The sequence below is a fragment of the Pezoporus wallicus genome, unplaced genomic scaffold (assembly GCF_028554395.1).
Source record: "Pezoporus wallicus isolate ANWC-B61680 ecotype Strahan unplaced genomic scaffold, APGP_CSIRO_Pwel_v1 contig_8333, whole genome shotgun sequence".
Lineage (NCBI taxonomy): Eukaryota > Metazoa > Chordata > Aves > Psittaciformes > Psittacidae > Pezoporus > Pezoporus wallicus.
In genome coordinates, this window is record NW_026637037.1 from 222433 (window position 1) to 241612 (window position 19180).

The following is a 19180-nucleotide window of genomic DNA, read 5'->3' on the forward strand; positions in this document are numbered from 1 at the left end:
CACTGCCATCCAATGGTTCATTTTAACTTGAGTTGAAAATGTAACTTTCCCCCCCCTTCGCTGTTTGGACTGTGTATTTGCAAGCTGGATGTTTCATCATATTAGAGGTGGTAAAAACCTTTCACTGAATACTCGGGTTCTGTGTTTAGATGATTCCTTTGACTTCTATTTGTTTTTCCTATCTATATTGTGGCTGCTCATCTGTTAATGGAGTGTTTTCTCACCATGAACCCATTTTTGGATTCTATTTTGGATATTTATTTGATCCTTATGACGATTGAACTCTTGAATATTTTGAATCCTTTTTTTCTTTTTCTTTACTTACTACTTTATTCCCAAAGCAGTATAAAACTTTCTTTAGGAACATCATTTAGTTTGGGTGAGAGAATGAGATAAGGTTCTAGAATTAGGATAAAATAAGAGGGAATATTCAGAGTAGAAGATGTTATGGCTATGACTGAGAGCTGTGCACCATTGGCAGCTGTGGATTTAATTAGGTAGCTCTTCCAGATGAAGGGGCCAGGCAAAGGCAGCCTCCCTTGTCGCCTTGGCACCAGCAAGGTTTGTGTTCCCATTACGGCAGGGGGCTCCAGAGCAGCTGAGAGCTTCCCCTGAGCAGCAGCCAGTCACCCCACAGAGCTGAAAGGCATCTTAGAGTACTACATGGATTCATTTCACCTATTATTTCAGTGTAAAACCCTATAATATGTGCGTGAATTGATTAACTCATTATTTATTTATTTGACTCATTAATTGATCAACTCTTCCAGTTTGAATGCCCTAACTGGTTTTGAAACTGATTCTTTGCAGACATAAGAAACACATGGAGAATAACATTCTTGCAACTACAAATCAATTTGGGTATTTTGGTAGACAAAAAAGGAGAAATTCAAAGCTAGAGTAGAAAGATCTAAAAATTAGTGGAGGACTTGCCTTGGAGTTTCAAGCTCTTAATGTTACTCTGTGAGGCTGACGGTAATCCAGCAATTGTTTTTTTTCATGGATATAAGACCCAGTGCAAGTTTCTCTCCTTAAAATGCTCTTTGTTCTTCATCTGTTGAAAGACTAGAAAAAGAAAATGCTTGTAATGCTTGAGTTCAAAACTTACTAATATTAGTAATATTCAAAGGGACAGCTTAATGTAGCTTTGGCTTCTTCAGTAACATATGTCCTGTATCTTAGTTTTGCTTAGAACCTTGAATTCATGCTAATCTTAGTTACAATCTATAACTCTGCTTTCTTCTCATAAGAATAAATTCTCTAAAGAATAAATACTCTAGAGTATGCTACTACCAGATCACACTGAATCACTGAACGGAACAAAATGTTTAGAACTAGAACTCCAGAAAGTAAGCATAAAGTTGTATTGCTTGAAAATTACTGTACTTTTCATGATGAAAATTCAGAAGGATTGTAATACAATTTCTAATGTCTGTAAAAGGTTTTATTTTGATGGACCACTTTCTGTGTTTGAAATCAATGAAATATAAATGATGGGAAGGTAGTAACAAATAGGAACAGGGTAGAAGCTCAAAGCCTTTACTGCTCAAAAAAAGGGAATACTCAGGCTTTCATACTTTGTGTGCTGGAAGTTACTGTACCTGACCTGTAAAATCTTAATTTTCCTGTTACACAGTTAAGTACTTGCAAAGATATTTTCTCTTTCTCTATAAAGCTGGATGTGTATTATAAAAGCTGTTGGTTTCCTCACTTTTTATTGGCTTATGTCTTCATAACTTAGTTAAAGTGGGCTTTTTTGAAAATAGCATTTCATTAAAATACATGATACCCCAGTAATTCTCTTGGTTATTCATAGTTTGATGGGGCTGCATGTTGCCAAAGTAATTCTGATTATGCTTTCAGAAATCTCCAGTAAGCAAAATGCATTGGTAGCAAATATCTGTTTGGGTTTTTTTTTTTTTTAGACTGGCGGGGAAGAAGGAAATACATATGCTTGAAGGCAAGGGAGAAGAGTTTGAATGTGCTTCAGACCTGATTCTAGTACCTTTGTTTAGTATAATAGTAGGGATAAGCACTCTTTTTCTATGTTCCCAGTGATCTGCTACAGAAGAGCAAATGTAAACAAAGACCTGTAATCCCACCAATTGAAGTGTAATGCAGTTATTTGTCCTGTTTGATTCTTACTTCTTGTTTATATGTATGAGAGCCAAGGTGTGGAAAGGAAACAGATGCTTTGTTAAGGCTATTTGATCTGAAGTGAGACTTGCTTTGAAATTAGTTTCCTTTTTTGCAATGTGTCTGCCTTGCTGTCTGCCTAAAGAACCTATAGTCCCAAGGTTACTCTGCCAGCTAAGGATAACTCTACTATAGTAGTTAACAAATATTTTCAATGCATGGACTTATTTCTTGACAATAGACCTCTCTTGATTTCCTGTTGTGGACCAGGGCTCCATGGTCATCAAGGTAAAAAGCGCTGTACTATTCTCATACTTCATCCACATCATCTGCAAACTCTGACTGATGGTGATCATGTCATAAGAGCCTAAGGAAGTCTTTCCAAGTTATGCTTCCCTCATATATGAGTAGTTAACAGTTAGCAGTTGCCTGAAATAGCATTATAGTCTCCAGTGCTGAAGAAGCTAGAAATCTGTGTGGGAGAAAGTAATGTAAGAGTGAAAACTGTGACACAGTAAGGGTAAGACTTCATGCCTGTACAGAAGTTCTCTATCACTTGATGGCTTTAATACAGAGAAGTGGCTGTGTGGAATAACAAACCGTAATTCCTCTGAACTCACCACTGAATAAAGAATCATCACCCCATCCTCCCAAAAAATAAGACCTATGAATAAATGAATAAGCTATGAACTGTCAGCTGAAAAGAAGCAGTGAAAAAACAGAAAGAGAGAGAAAAATGAAGAGGTTTAGGTGCCAAAGAGCAAAGTGCCAAAAAAAATCAGGTTCTGACAGATTGGAATGAGCAATGATCCCTAGTTCATTAGTTCCATATACAGTGAATGTTGCCAGAGTCCTTTGGTCCTACATTAATTTACAAAGTACTGTGATAAACAATTTATTCTTTCCACAAGAAGTACCAGTGAAGACAGGTAAAGGAGGAAGCCATGTATAGGAGAAGTCATGTAAGAAAGGCACAAAAGGCAAGTAGGGGTTCTAAAAGTTTACTGCAATCCAGATGTTGTCTAATGCAGTGATCAGACCAACAGTCTTTATTCTTCCTAGGTCTTCTATAGATCACCAGAGAATATTATTTATATGTGATACTAATATTATAGAAACACTAAACATTGTTTTTACACAAGTGCAAGTGATAAAGAAGAGACACCATGCAATTACCCAGCTGTACTTACACCATTAGGGAATTCTTTCTGGATCACAGGTAAGTCAGATAAATACTTTGACTTTGGGCTTATGGGTACAGAGCCTGGGGACAGCAGTTGGTATTTGGAATGCAGCTGCCTACTTTATCCATTTTTATGCGCTAATTTCCTTGATGTAGGGATTTGGGGATGGGGAAATACTTTCATAAATTATAAGCAAAAAAAACCTCTTTCATCTCCTTCATTCTGGATAGCCATTGCATAAAACCTGTCAAAACCATATTGCTCTGGCTTCATCCCTGCTTCAGTTCCATTGATTACAGTGGAGTTAAATCAAAGATGAATCTGTCTGCTCAATTTAAATGTAATGATTGGTTAAAAAGTTGGGGGGATAGTCCTGTCTAAATCCAGTGCTGTTTTATCCTTGTGTCAGCATTTAATTCCATTTGCATATAAGCCTATTTCCCTTCTCTAAATTTAATTTGTTAGAGCCTGGCCCTCAGCAACAACAAAGTAATTGCATGCAGTATGGGGCAATGGTGCCAATACAGCATGTGCTACAGAAATGCCTCACACAGATTTAGAAAAAGGTAGTCATTAGTGACATTCTGCCTGGTAACAGCAAAAACAAAAACCCAACCCAAACTACCTCATGGGCATGCGGGCATATTATTAGATACCTCATGTATCTAATAATACATATATGAAGAAGCCTTTGTTTAATATGGGCTATTAATTGTGGCTGTTTCACCAAAGGAAATGACATACCCATGTGTCCATGTGTTATATAACCGTTAGGAATCATCCCAGAGTTTCATTGAGAAGAGAGAAAACTGTCTGAGGCTTAGTTCTTAAACTGCCCTAGATATCATCTGTGACTCTGTGCAAGGAATTTTTGCTTCATGATTTAGCAGGCTTGTTTTAAGCTGGGGAGGAGCGGTTGGCATTGTCACAATGTATCTTGTTTGATTAGCTGCTACGTTCTACTGCAGCACTGTTTACTGTGTTCTCATACCACCTAGCCTCCAAATGCTCATCCCAGTCTTCGTTTAGACTTCTCACCTGGCCATCTTACAATGAAAAGATTGTTCTTGGTGAACTTGACCTGATTGACAGTCATTCTAATTCAGTTGTTCTTCCAAATGTAGGGCTACCTGTCTGTAGGATCCTTTATTCTCATTTTCTCTATCCTGAATATTTGATTGCACCAAAGGAAAAACCCCAAAATCAAAATATTTCTTGGGATTTAATTTGAGTTTCTCTTTCTGCTTCAGAAATTCAGCTTTCATCATACATTCTGATGCATTAGAACTGGTTACAGTCATAGATTCTTATGTCTTGTCACTTTTGCACAACTTTGTGATCTGTCAGGGTCATTCCAGTTTCACCATTTGTGGAAAGAAGATGCTGATGCCAAGAGGTAAAGATACTGGCCTGGAGCACTGTACATTATTGTGCAAATAACAGAGCCTGGAAGAGAAATTTCCTGAATTTCCAGATTTCCTGAATTAAGAGCTGCATGCTTTGTGCCTAGGGCCATTCTGTATATACAATATAAGCTCATGGAGAGTGGGAAACAAACATACATCTACTTTCTAATCTCTATGTTTTGATAAATCAGGTTGTTTCCTAACATACCAGATCTTTTTGGTGCATATTGGGCCTCCCATGGACAGGAAGGCCCGCTATTACCCTTGTTACCTCTTGATGCACTTGCAGCCTAGCCTCAGTAGGATTAGAAGGTACTCAGGACCTTTCAGGAGGCACTTATCACTTTACAGGATTAGGATAAACCTGCCTTTGATGTTTTTGTGATCACACCCATCTGTCATAACTGAACGTGGAGAATTAGGCTTTATTTTTATTTAATGTTCTAGTTATGTTTAAAAGGTCAAATATAAAAATAAATCAGATCATTTTTTCTCAGTTTGCCTGCTTTACTATTAAAAAATCAATGAGAATATGTTGTGTTTGTAATACATATGCTAATATTTGAGAAGTCAACCCACCCCCATAGTTATTATCAGAATCAGCAAATATAGATATGGTTTCAACTGATTTTAAGTTTTAACAATTGTACTCCATTTCACACTCATTCCTCTTCTTCCACCCATATATTCATTACAAGTGTCAGATAAGGCTAATCCTTCATGTCACATTACTACAGATGGTTACATAGGGGACTTAAACCAGATGCTGATAGTCCGGATAATCTGGATAAAAGCTGGTAACCTAAATCAAATCCATTTTGTGTATTACTCATGCTAACAGTTAAGAGATGTATAAAATCTTTATTACCCTTTAATGCTTTACATAACTCTTCTGCTTTCTTATTGTTATACTTTCAAGGTTTTTATTTTGGAGAGGGTTCTTCTACATCTCCCACTATCCTACCTTAGATAAATCATACATGTATGTTTGTCCATAAACAAGACTTGAGGAGGGGAGAGACATTTGCTAGATAAGAATGAGTACTAAGTTTATCTTTTGTTTTAAAATTCCTGTTGGCTTGGACATTGGCAGTATGAAAAGCAAACTGAATTTCTTTCGTAGGAGGAGGTTCAATGGAAGCATTAGCAGGAAAATATTCCTTACTTTTGAAGAGTCTTTGAAGTTCAGTGGTTAGGACGGGAGCTGGTAAGAGTGCCTTCTGGTGAGTGGCCTAGGCCTCTGAACAGACTTGCGTGTTTAGAATCCATTTTTCTGTCTACCGGGAATAGAAGTATCCTATCTTAAATGGGCTTTATTCTGAATATTAACTGTACCTTTATTTGGAATACTTTCATTTAATAATGGTGTTTGTATTCTGAATTGAGGGATTCACAAAGGCTAGTTAGTTTAGGCACTCTGTGTGTGTGAGTGTGTGTGTGTGTTAAAGGAGTCAGTTATTTACATGAGAAGTTCCGTGACATAAACATATTTAAGTACAGAAATGTAGACAGCACTCAGAATATGTGCCATATTAAGTCATATTTATTCCACTGGTACATACATATTCCCATGAAATGGAAGGATTCTAAGATATAGAATCATAGAATAGTTAGGGTTGGAAAGGACCATCAAGTTCCATCCCTCCTGCCATGAGCAGGGACACCTCCCACTAAACCATGTCACCCAAGGCTCTGTCCAACCTGGCCTTGAACACTGCCAGGGATGGAGCATTCACAACTTTCTTTGCCTTCCTATTACTACCGCTGAATGCTGCCTGTGGCTAAAGGACTTGGAAACGAAGATACTAGGTTACCTATTGTCAATTTATATAATGCTATTTTGGGTCTTTCAGTACAGATCACACTGTTGCCTAAAGTTAGCATAGTTCTGCCAAAATCAAGAAAATCCAGATGATTTACAGGAATAAAACCCCTTGATCTTTCCCTGTATGTATACAATGATGTAGCAGTGAAGTATACTGCTCACTCTGGGTCACATAATTATCTGCAAATTGCTGAAAAGGTTTACAAGACCAGTCTGTCATTGCAGCTTAGAGCATACTGTGAGGACGTCTAGTGCAAACCTGAGAGGATACGAGTGAAGACATACTGTCCAGATACTTTCTATCATTAGTATACACCAAGTGATCAAATACCATCAGAATTGTTGTTCATTATGGGATCATAAACCTTTATAGTGGAAGGGAGGGTAAATACTTTGGTCTGAAAAGTTAGCCAAAGGAAGACAAATTATTGCAACAGATGAAAGTGGTGAGTAATTATATGCAGTGTTGTGAGCAAGGAACCAAACCCTTACAATTATGTGTTTTGTGGCAAGTGAGGTCTTGGTAGGATGATGCACATTACACTAAATATTATGATTAATAGTTATAATGCTATTTTAATGTTTGTGGTTATCAGCTAGTGGAAGCAATAAGTGGATCTAATTGATAGCAACATTTGACTGACCTTTGGCAATTACTTTTTGAAATGTAAATTTTTAGACTGTGACTTTAAACAGTAGCAGTTCCTCAATGATGTATTTTAGAGGCTTACAAAAAGTATGGAGATAGAAGAATGTACTGTTATTGACCATATAGATGTGGTTGAAAGTCCTATGTATGGGGCAGATATTTTGCTACCATCTATTCTGCATTAGAGGAAATGTCCAATTCAGTGGAGTTGTTTCTTTGCATGTTGTAGGCTTGGACATGCCATTTCAGCACTAAAAAGTCTGATTCATAATGACTGAAACATCATTTCCAGAAATGCTGTTTAGTGGAGTGTGTATGTATGAAACGATGCCCTAGTATAGAGAGGGTCCTAGGTTATGGGTATTTTATGATCCACATATCTCTAATTCATCTTTTGTTTTTGAAACATAACACATGTTCTAGCTGCACTGATATGGGTTCTTGCTTATTATGGTTAATGGATTATTCATCCTTTTTGTCCTTGACATAATCCTAAATATGTGCATAAAACTCGGATCATGTTGCCCATAAAAACCAATCAGCCCAGAGTTCTTCTGCAAGGTGTTGAACATTCACCCAGAGCAGATGGTGAAGATAATGTTTAATAAAGAGTTAGAGGATTAGTTGGAACAGAAATAAGCTAAGAGAAAGGGATCATTTCATTTCATATGAAACTCCATGACATTTCATGCACCCAAAGACTGATTAAAGTTATGCCAAAAGCTGCTCTTTTTGGCCAGTTTGTCCTAATACTGACCCTGCTTATGTTGTCAGCTGCTCTGTCTGCATGTGTTATTTTACTACTGTGTGAATAACTCAAAAGAAAGCTCTTCTGTTTATCCTGTGGCTGGCAAAGGTAATTCTTAATTAAATAAGGTGATAGGATTCTGCTAAATGTGTTGAATATATTGAAGCAACTGATATCTCAACCTAGGTTCAGAAGAAAGGTTTTATAGGTCATTTAAAACATAAATTAATTTTAAATGTTAATTTTCATAACGTGTGGGGTTAAGCTTTGGATTACCTTGAATATTTCAATGCTGAATGAAAAACACAGCAGGAGATAGGCCATCAAGAATTTTTAGTCTCGTTTTAGGGAAGTTTCTTTTTGCCCTCAAAAAGGTGGTGGAATAACAAAACCTACAGGCTTTGCATGATGTGTAACATTTGTAATGAAGACCTAATAAGGTTTAATTGAAGAAACTGAATAAGCCAAATCAGCCAGAAGGAGGTATTTTACAGTTAGGGTATTTCTGGGCTGTTGATTGTCCTCTGGTATAACTTCAGGTTCTATAAATCAGAAGCTCTGACAAAGCATGTCAGGTATGGGTGCTGCAGAAGCAACATAAATGACATCTACTGGTAAATAGAGTGTCCTTTGTTCTGAACACAGCATTTAAACCCTTTGAAGCTGCACTCATAAATAAACACATGGGCTTAGGAGAAGACATTTTAGAATGGTTGGTTGAAGACCCAAGACATGGATTTCTCTTTAACAGTTATGGCACAAGAGTAGAACACGATCAAAATCCAACCAATTTCCTTTCTTTACTGAGACTCAGTGGTCACTGAAGTATATAAACAGATGTAAGCACCTCTGGACCTGTTGCAGCTGAGGCATGGGACTCTGATCAGTCTTTAATGGTAGAGCACTGTTAGCTGTTTCAGTAAAGCAGGAAGTCAAAACTATTCTTCAATCAACAGAGTTGCTTTTGCACTGAAGTGGGTCAAAGCTGAAACCTTGGAAAGCCTCTTGAAGTTGGGTGGCTTGGATGACATTACTTCCTATTCCTACCTATTAGTTCCAGACTTCAGCTGAAATCTTCTCAAAACCCAGCCATCTTCTGCTGTTAAAACAGTGTTTGGCTCTCTTAAATAAAAGCCCTAAAGCCTTTTCTTCTCTTGCTGATTTTTTTCCTATGTAAACTTGTGCTCCTGTTGTTTCTCCATTTGGTTACTTTTGCAGATGTTGCATAGGACGCTTCAAACAGCAGAATCTATATAAGTAGTCTGGATTAACATAAAAATAGCAAGCCACTGTTAAGAATGAACTGGAAATTAATGAAATTTATTTCATTCATGAATTTCGCTGAGAATAATTGTACTTATTTTATTACAAAAACCATATTTAGCAGCTGACTCTTGTGTTTGAAAAATAGTGATTATTATCAAATAGTTTACTCTAAAACTATCTAGTGAAATTCTTCCCAAATTTCCTTAGATTTGATAGAGATTTCTCCATCCTTCATTGTGAAACCACAGTGGCAAGAGTAAAGCTCAACAAGAAGTCTGTCAGCTGATACCCAGTATCAGAATCAGATAATTCAGTTCAACAGGAAGATACAGGCATATGACACAATTGAGATGAGACATGGATAAGTCTAAAGGAAGTTATGGCTTTATCTCAGCCTAACCTTGAACCAGATGCCCTTTCCAAACCCCTTCACACCCACAGTGTTCGTAGTGCACAACAGCTATTGCAGTAACAAACAGCTAGAATTAACAGAACTGGAGATGGGAGGAGAGAGGCCTTGGAAAGCATGGCATTAAACTTACCTGTATGGATAGTTTTCATTCAAACCCTGTGTTTTAAAATGTGCAGATATAAATGAATGCAGTGCCTGACTGCATTTTGAAATGAGCAAGAGATTCAGGTACAAAAAGACTTTTTCTTGTTAGGACTTGACGCGACTTGAACTATGATTGCACTGAAATGTATGGTGAAGCAGAAAATATTTCGTTAAACTTCTTCATGTTTTGCCACTTAAGTAATAATTCCACCACAATAAACCCCAGAAATGCTGCTTAGTGCAGAGTGGGTGGCATTTTAATTCTTTCCCAGATTGTAAATGATTAATATACAAGTAATTTGTCCTGGCATTCAGAATGTTCTTCACCTTTAAGTCGCTTTAGTTACTCACTCTGCAGCCTGCCAGTTAGTGGATTTACATCATCCTCAGATACTGCTTTTCTTTATTCTGTCTGTGTGTTTCTGGTCCTGGCTGGGGAATGTTAGAAAACAGGCTTTGTTTTGATTTCTTCCCCTTTGTTTTTCACAAGTAGTACTTTTCCCAAAGTTTGCAGAAATAAAACGTGTGCTGGTTCTTTTTTATTCCTATTTGACCTGTATTGGTTTCCTAACTTGCATCTTCCAGCTCTAATCTCTCCTTTAATGGGGTGTCTGTGCTGCTTTTCTCACAAGATGAACACCTTCATCCTTTTTGCATCTGAATTATACAGTTATATTTCATTAAGAGATTTCTGATTTTGGTAGCTTTGGACTGAGTGAGATCCTACCACCAAGCATAATTCATTTTGGATGCATTTCTGGTGTGTTCTTGACTTGGATTAATAGAAAATCATTTTTTCCTGTAAGGCTCTTAGATTCAAATGCATCATTTCTTCTTTCATTTTTAGATGCTTGTCCAAAGGAAGATTAAAGTTATGTTTAAATATCATGAGACGCTGATTTTTTTTGACAGAAAACCCACAAATTGTTGATTAGTCCAGTGTAAATCTCTCTGGAACATACCCAGATGAAGGCTATAACTGTGGTGATGTGTGCTTTTCTGTAGCAATAGTTTTATTGGCAAATGAAGTGTTTATGCTCCCTAGTTACATCACTGGGTTCTAATAAACAGATATCATGCAGCTATAACAAACTATCTAGTAATACTTCACATACTGCTTTTCCCAATAGGAAAGACAAGCCAGTAGCAGGAATACTTCTCACTGCTTTTCATTACAAATAGTCTTAATTTTTATCTCACTTTAGGTTAGGGGAACTTCAGGATAATACAGTATACAGGAGACGCTGAAAATTCAGGGTACAGCTAAATCTCCTGTCCCTCTCTTAACTTCTGAGGTTCCTGCTGAAGATTAACTCTCTTCCAGGATCTGATGGAAGCTCATCTTCAAGACAGGTCTCAGCCCGTACCTGCAGTTCTGCATCCAGAAGAACCTCCACAATGACACAGTTCCTGCTGCTAGATTATTGCTGCACCCAAGACTTCTTAAATTAGCCCCAGCTGGGCTATCTGGGACCTACTGGCTGCCGGTGGAGAGCAGCAGGCTGCATCAGGAACAGTCACAGCTCCTCCATCACATGCTGCTGAACTGAAAACCAGCACTCAGGCAAGAGAAGGGTGGTGGCAAACTCAGGTTCCCTTTCCTCTCATAGGAAAGTAACCCTTACTCAGTTTCAGCTGGGTGAAAGCCATGGTTTAACACCCACTTTGCAAAGAAACACCTACATTTCTACAAACAATAATGGGCAAACTCCCTTTTAAATTTGGAAGAAGACCCCATAGTCATCTGGAAGTAAACTATTGTTTTTCACCACTTGTGGCTTCTACTTTCTCCTGATAAAAATCCTGGTGCAGGAGAAGAACTGAAAGAATCCCATTATAAAGAGATTTGGAAGGAATGCTGGTTTTCACACCCAGTAAATCATGGATTGTTTTTTTTTACTTATAAAAAGGAACAAAAGGAGTCACTCTTATGCTGTGCACTTCCTTAGTTTCCCTCTTCTGGAAAACCCTATCAAAGAGGAATGAATGATATGCTTTAAGGGTGCACTTGATTAGCATCATTAGAGAAGCAGTTCTGCCTTCCTGCTTTCTTCTGAGGCAGCGCCTATCACCTGGCTTGGCCTGCCTTTGCACGTCACACTTTGGGCAGTGAGAATGTGGACGAGCTGGATACAGGAAAGACTGGATCACCTTATATTCTAGTAACATCCTGCCTTTCAACCTCCTTTCTAAAAGAAAGCATACAAATTGCTCCATGTTTCCAGTGAAGTGTGGTGAGTTACAAAGTATATTCCTATTCCCCAGAGGTTAAATGAGGAAGTACTGTGTGATGCCTTTCTTCTTTGTAATGACCAGCTAAGGAAAAGGAAAGAAATCCTCCTGTTTTGTTTTCAACAGCTCTGTCCCCTTATGAATGTGGGCAGGTGTTTACATATTAAAATCAAACCTATAATATTGCCAATACAAATAAATGCAAGTATCATACTTTTAATCTTTAACAGAGAAATATTTACTGCGGGGCCAAATTCATTCCCTTTCCCCAGCTGTGCTTTTGTTGATAAAATAGAGGTGTTTGTGACACTATGTGTGGTGGGTTTGATTTTGTTCAAACGGGTTGACAGTTTATGGCATTAAGCATGAAAAATTACATCTTCAACAAAGTTTTCCTTGGTGGAGCTCTTGGGAACAGCAGTAAGACCTTCTCAAGCTAAATAGAGCCTCTGTGATGGCTGAGTGGTAGTTTTGTGGTTCTCTTTGGGTCTTTGTCATTTATCCTGTTTCCGTCAGATGCTAAAAATGTGAGAGAAGGTGAAAAATGCAAAGGCCACGTACTTGTTTTGTGTACATCATTTGGATTTTGTTATTTTGTGTGATTATTTGAACAGGTCAGCTAATTCAGAAATCAAATTCAATAGGGATTTGAATGGAGGATGGCAGGAATAGGAATAGCTATCATTGCTCATCTGGACTAGGGTTTTCTCTCTATTAAAGCTACAGGAAGTTATGTAAATATGTTTTATGTTTTCAAATTTATGTATTAATATACAACCATGTAAAATATAAATGTCTAATTGTGAAGCATAGTGGAAATTTGTAGGGCTTCTCTTGTGAATCAGTAACAACGAAGCCTTGACTTCATGAAACTGAGAGCCCTGGATTACAACTCAAAGTAAGTGGGGGCAAACCAAGAGTTAATGTATGGCACGGTTTCTGAAGATCAGGAGTACAGTCTGTCTTTTAAGGGAGTAGGGGTTTTGTTACTGAGGCAGAGTTTAGTGATACCAACATAGCAATGCCATGGAGAGAAAAGATAAATTTAGATTGAATGATTTCTCAGTTAAACAGGGACCAACAGGGAGTTTATAATAAAACAATTTACACTCACTTTGGAATATGACAATGGCAATTTTTCTTGTGCTGAAAACAAACCGTTACTGATGTATGTTTGTGACCCAGCAGGAAGTTTTCTAATAGAGACTCTTTCCACATCTATTCAGTAGCAGATGTAATTTATCCAACTTGTCTAGCAGTATATAATATCATGTATTATTACTACTGTCACATTTTCCTATGGTGCTAAAATCCTGGTGAAAAATTCAGTTTCCTTTGGAATCCTGCATCAGTGACATACAGCCTTCAGCCTTGAAGGTTTCGCTCTTAATAAATTAGATGCTTAAATTCACTCCTCTGGTTTTAGATTTCATTAAAGATATTTGTGGTCTAAGCTCCTGTTCTGAAAAAATCCATCAGGTAACGTTTTGACATATATGGTACCAATTTTTCATTCACATACTGTAATGTAAATCAGGAGGAGGTTCCTTTGTCAGTGCAGTAAATCAGGGTGAAAGAACTGACTTCCTTTACAGGAAATCGTAGTTGCATTTAAAATGCCTGATACTAGAAGTATTGCTGTTACATGTGTTTTATTTTAGCTGTATCATGAGGAGGAAAGGATGTCAGTATTCCTAATTTAAAGTCTGAGGTCCCAAGTTTCTGTTGTCTTCAGCAGGGATCCAACAAAGATCCCATATAAGACTGGTACAGTCAGGTGAGTGTGGAAACAGAGAATTGCTTCTAAGACCAACTAACATCTCAGGTGATGTTCAGAACTGCTTTTGGTCAGATGAAGCTATCATCTCTCCTTAGCATCAGGCAGAACCATTTCTAAGACTTCTTTGCAGAATAAGATGGTACTAACACAGCTGATTCTGTACTAGAGAAACAGCTGGTATCTATAAGCACAGGATCCCTTTAGAAGAAGAGGCCAATTTCTTCAGTTCTTTCCTTCCTATTTTGTTTTTACTCCTGAGGAGATATTCAAGGAAAAGGAAGTGCTGGTTCCAGTTGTCTAATGGCAGTAAGCTCCTCTGGTTCATCATGGGAAACCACTGCGGTAGTGGTGGAGAAATATCTAGGAGCAGATTACAGATTCTGTGTTCTTCATTTTATTTTGTGCTTAATTCTCCACAGCTGTAGCTGAGGGACAAGAAAGCCTAAAACAATGAAGGGCAAGGATCTGAAGTTAGATGAGATTGTCCATGGGCAGAAGAATGGGACACAGGCAGAAGGGGTGGTATGCCATCATTCAGCTGTGAAGCTGAATGATTGCCAAACGCATAAGTAAATGACAGGTTTCTTTTAGTTTTAAAATCTTAAAATTTCTGTTTGATCATTAGATATTGCTAAATGTGTGATAGGTAAATTAAAACAGAATTTGCAGGTAAATACAAATGTAAATCTTGACTTATCTAATTGATAAGCTCCTGCTAAGGAGAACTGAAAAAGGTTGTATTAGGGTCTCCAAGAAAGAAATTACATGTCTTTAGATGCAGTGTAACTGAAGTGCCTGTGCTGTTATGGGCATAGGAAAACATACTTCCTCTCCAGTCTGTATGAGGTCATTTTGTTGTGTAGGAGAAAAGGTAATAAGAAAATGACCAACAAGTGCTCGAGTGAGCAGGCTTTGCAAGAAGAGAACAAGTTTCTTCCTTTCACAGTGATCCGTGAGGTCCTGGGAATCGCTGTGCAGCTCTGTGTCACCATGTTTGCAGGAGTTTCAAAGGCATTGAGGGGCAGATGAAACCTTTTTCTTCAATGTCACAAATGAACTTTCAGTTCTATGAGTAAGATTTAACAAGGGAGATGCTTTCTGTCACTTGGTACTGTTTTAGAATCTCTAGAAACACATCACCGTCCATAACTGAAGAACTCCCATTCCAGTAAGATCACTGAGAAAATGTTTTTCAACTTTCTATGTATTAAATGCTTACACATTCTAATGTGAGAGAGAATTTCATCAAATGTAAGAGGCTTTGAGCCCTTTGTGGCACTTCTGATTGTCAGAGACAATTCTGCTGCACCTGAAGGCTTGTTCTTTAGGAGGGGACAAGTTTTCATGAAACAAAGTCTGCCTGAGCTGGCTAGCAGGAAAAGGAGTCCAAATGGCTATAGTGACCTTTTCGACTCTCAGTCAAAATAGTCTAGCAAGTAACTAATGCAGGCTTGCAGATTTGTGTGTTTTTTTCAGATAGCAGCTATCACATAATTAGATGCTGTAGACAGATTGCAGTATTGGATAAATCAGACGCTTTTCTTTGCAGGCTCAGAAACTTCCATAATATTCCACCCTTCAGTTTAAAATCACAGGCTTCTAGAAACAAATTATTAAGCACATCTCCTGGTAGGTTCTCATAGTAGGTACTTTTTTCCCCCCCTCTGTGCATGAGTCAGTTAGAGCAGTGCCTTCCCTGTACTCCAGGCTGGTAGGTGACAATGGACTGATCTGGTGGTGAGCTCATATCATGTTCAAATATAGCAACATCTTGATGATATTATGATGATTACCACTTTGCAATTGGTATGTCTTAACTCAGCACAGGAACATAACATTCTTAACGAGGTAGAGCAATAATTTGCCTGTCACAAAATGATCCTTTCCCTTCCAAATGACAGTGTGTTACCATTACAAGCATATGTCCCCATCTACTAAAGCAGTAATAAATACAGGTCTGGCATTACCATATTAGATGTTTATGCCATTTGATAAAGTGTAAAACTTGATCTGGATCAAAACTGATCATATAATGCATGGATTCTGGTGTTAGTTAAGGCTGTGAGGATATCTCTTTTTTGCCTGGCCCACAAGAGCCTGGAACTATTCAGGAAATAGCTGGGGCAAATGAAGAGACTAGAAGAGTTAGTCACTGCAGCCTTAATGTGAGTTGTTGTAAGCAATTCCTCTTGGAAACTCTGAGCAATTGTTCATGTAAGGCTCAGTTTTGTCCTCCCTCTTTAGGCTCTGAGCCCACAAATTTATGTGGGTTTAATTTCAAGCATGTGGTCCTGTGGGCTTCAGTAGGGCTACTTAAGCTTGAAGTTAGGCACATGTGTAAGCGTTTTCAGAATCAGAGCTGTAGGAGAGAGTCCCAATTATTGTGATGGGAGTTTTGCCTGAATGCAGATTGAGCCCATGTGTTACAAACCCCATTCCTTGACTCTCCAGTAGAACTGTTGTAACTAGGGAGAAGTTAATTCAGTGAGATAGATGTCTATTGCAAGTTCTTCTATACTCATCAGAGGAAAACTTGTTTTCTTACTGCTGAATTTCCTTGGTGTTGTCGGTTTAACTTTACTTCATTAGACATGTAGTAGCTGATCTATAGCTTGTTATCAATGTTATCTAAACTCTGTACTGTTGGTTTTGCGTTATTTGCTTACTATCAGTGGGACTGAAGAGATGGTACAAATCTTCAAAACCCACATTTTATTAATCACTTTGTGAATTGTTTTATAACCACTTTATGGTTTTAAAAAGCACTGAATTTCTTTGCTGTGCTGTGAGTTTTGGTCATTTTCTTACAAAATCAATGAGCATGACTTTGAATACTTGAATAGGGTAAAACTATTGACCACTAGGATGTTTAGAGTTAGAATTAGTGAAACCAAATCTTAAGGTGCAAGATTTCATCCGTTTTGTGAGTGGTGCATGAGAGCCTGTGTGTTACTCTTCAGCAGTACAACTTCTGTGGACAGGTAGAGGGAAGGGGTTGAGGTAGATATAGGACTTTGTGACACATTGGAGCCACTGCACTGCGTTCTAGTGTGACTTTAACTACAGGACTAGGTATGTTTTCACCGGTAACATCTTCCCCATGTATTTCCTCTTGGAATGCAGAAACTGGTCTGAGTTTGGGCTTTAGTATGTACTAGTGTGGGGCATATGCTCATCCAGCTACAGCCTATCTCTATTTACAGGGAGTGGTATATATTATGGTGCTTTAAAAGGCACTCCAGTTTCAGAAGATGCCAAAGTGGCTTTAGCCCCACAAGTACTATCCCAGTGTGTGGCTTTTCAAAACTAGAAATATGTAAGAAATCCAGCAAACTCATGTGACTCGCACTAGGCTGTCACACTGGCTCTGTTGCAGAATGCAAGGTCAAGCAGGCAAGTGGGAGTCATGAGGTGATGCCATGTACCATTCCGTATGAAGGACTGGGGAAAAAGCACAACATGAAATACTTGTGGTGCTTGATAGGAAGTCCTCTTGAATAGCATTTATTTTTCTACCCACATTTGCATGCTAACATTGAATGTATTTGGTGGGATAGAACAGAGTCTTGGGTGGCTCAGTCTTTTCAGTATTTAACCAAGTGCTGTAGTCTTGTGTATCTCAGATTCTCTTCCATCTGTTTTAATGCTGCTTTCTTATTAGTAATAGCCCAGCTTACAGCAGTGGTAGTAGAATAGGTTCAAACCGGTGACATGGGAGTGAAAAACTGTTTATCTGTGGCTGGATGCTCTGGCAGCAGAGTCTTTCCAGGATTAACTTGTTACCAAAGGCATTAGAATCACTGGAATAATTCTGATGTAAACTATGTTTGGATCATTCTTATTCTAACACCTCATCAGCCAGAGTAATGTGATGAAAAATGTCACTAGTCACTTTGGCTGGGAAGATTAAGACAGTACTTGTTAAAGTGATTGGAAAACCTCTGATGTGGGTGGGACAAAACCTATTCCATTTTGACTGTAATACACAAAGGAACTCTAAGCTGTTCAAGCAAGGCTATAATCCAAAGTGCCAAATGGTACATTATTAATTTTGAGCAAATATGTATGAAAAAGCACACAGAAGGTAAGTAATATAGAGCAGATGGAAAATATTCCTTTATTCATATTACTTGATTATTTCTTGTTACATGGCCATATTTATATTCATTTTGTAAGCCAACCATTTTGTTTTGAAACAAAATCACAGCTCTTACTTGACATAATTTCTGTTATACTGGATGAAAATGCATTTAAGATTGTACATGGAAAAGAACTTCTTTAGAGTATCCCAAAAGGTGGATTCGGACCCTTGGAAAAACAGAGGAAGAGAAATGAAATGCAGAACTGCATCACTGAGCCTAAAGTTCTCCGTATTTGTGTACTTTTGCTTCCGATACTACAAGCGTGTTAACGCACAGACTAGTAATTAGCATGTAGAGATGAACCATCTCTGAGCTATGTAACATTTATGCTTAGAGCATAAATGTCAGGGATAATTAGCAAGATCGGCACAGCAAAACTTCTACATCTGTGAAAGCTGAAAGAATTGACTATTTTAATGATACCATGATGGATACTAAAGTTTCTGGGAGTTTGAAAGTCCCTGTTGAAACAGGCATTGACAAGTTCTTGTCTGGACTCAGCACACCACCCGCTCAGTAGCACCCTGTCATTTTAGAGCAATTGCCCAGCAAACTTTGAAACTGCTGTCACAAAAGATTGCTAAAACAGAGGTAGCTCTTTTAATTTGTCTGCCACTTTTTCCTGTCTCTCCTCCTGCACTTTTGTTGAGTGCAAGGTTTAGCTATCGCATCTGAAGTTCTTCCACATATTTCTAGAGGTCGGGTTGAGGCTACATTGCCAATTTGTCCTACAGTGTTAAGGGAAGTTTTAAATAAAACCAGTCTGTTCACACTTCTTTTACTTATACAATTTAATATAGAGGATTGGGAGTTATTCCTTCTATAGCTGGGGAAACTATTTGGAATATGTAGAATATAATGAGTTTAACTAGAGAAGGTGATTTGTCAAAATCCAGCTGTTTCGTAGGAATGTATGTGTGTGTGTGTTTGTGCATATATATGTGTGTGTATATATGCACATAGTATTTTCCCACTTGTACATACATATATATATATATATATATATATACATACCAAAAAACCCAGCTATATCTAAAATACATCTGCTTCAGACTGGCCAGTAGTTGATGTTCTGTCCAGGTACAGGTTCTTGCTGTGGAAATGTTCTGTTTATACAAGATGAAAAGGCTCCAGTGCTAAGTTTGAGAACAACTTAGCTCAGACTTCCAGGTGGCCAGGATGCTCAGCTGGAATGTGAGAGGAGGCTAAAGGAAGAATTAGAACATGCTTGTGTTCACTGTGTTTTTATAGTGGCC

The 19180-nt window shown here is 38.0% G+C and overlaps 1 long non-coding RNA gene across 2 annotated transcripts in view; it reads left to right on the forward strand.

Moving 5' to 3' along the window:
- LOC130595734 (uncharacterized) overlaps positions 1–19180 on the forward strand; it is an 87726-nt gene that overhangs the window by 32078 nt on the left and 36468 nt on the right. For both annotated transcript variants that reach the window (XR_008971370.1, XR_008971369.1), the window contains exons 2-3: positions 3279–3355; positions 11095–12004. This is a non-coding gene — a long non-coding RNA (uncharacterized LOC130595734). The remainder of the gene's footprint in view (positions 1–3278; positions 3356–11094; positions 12005–19180) is intronic.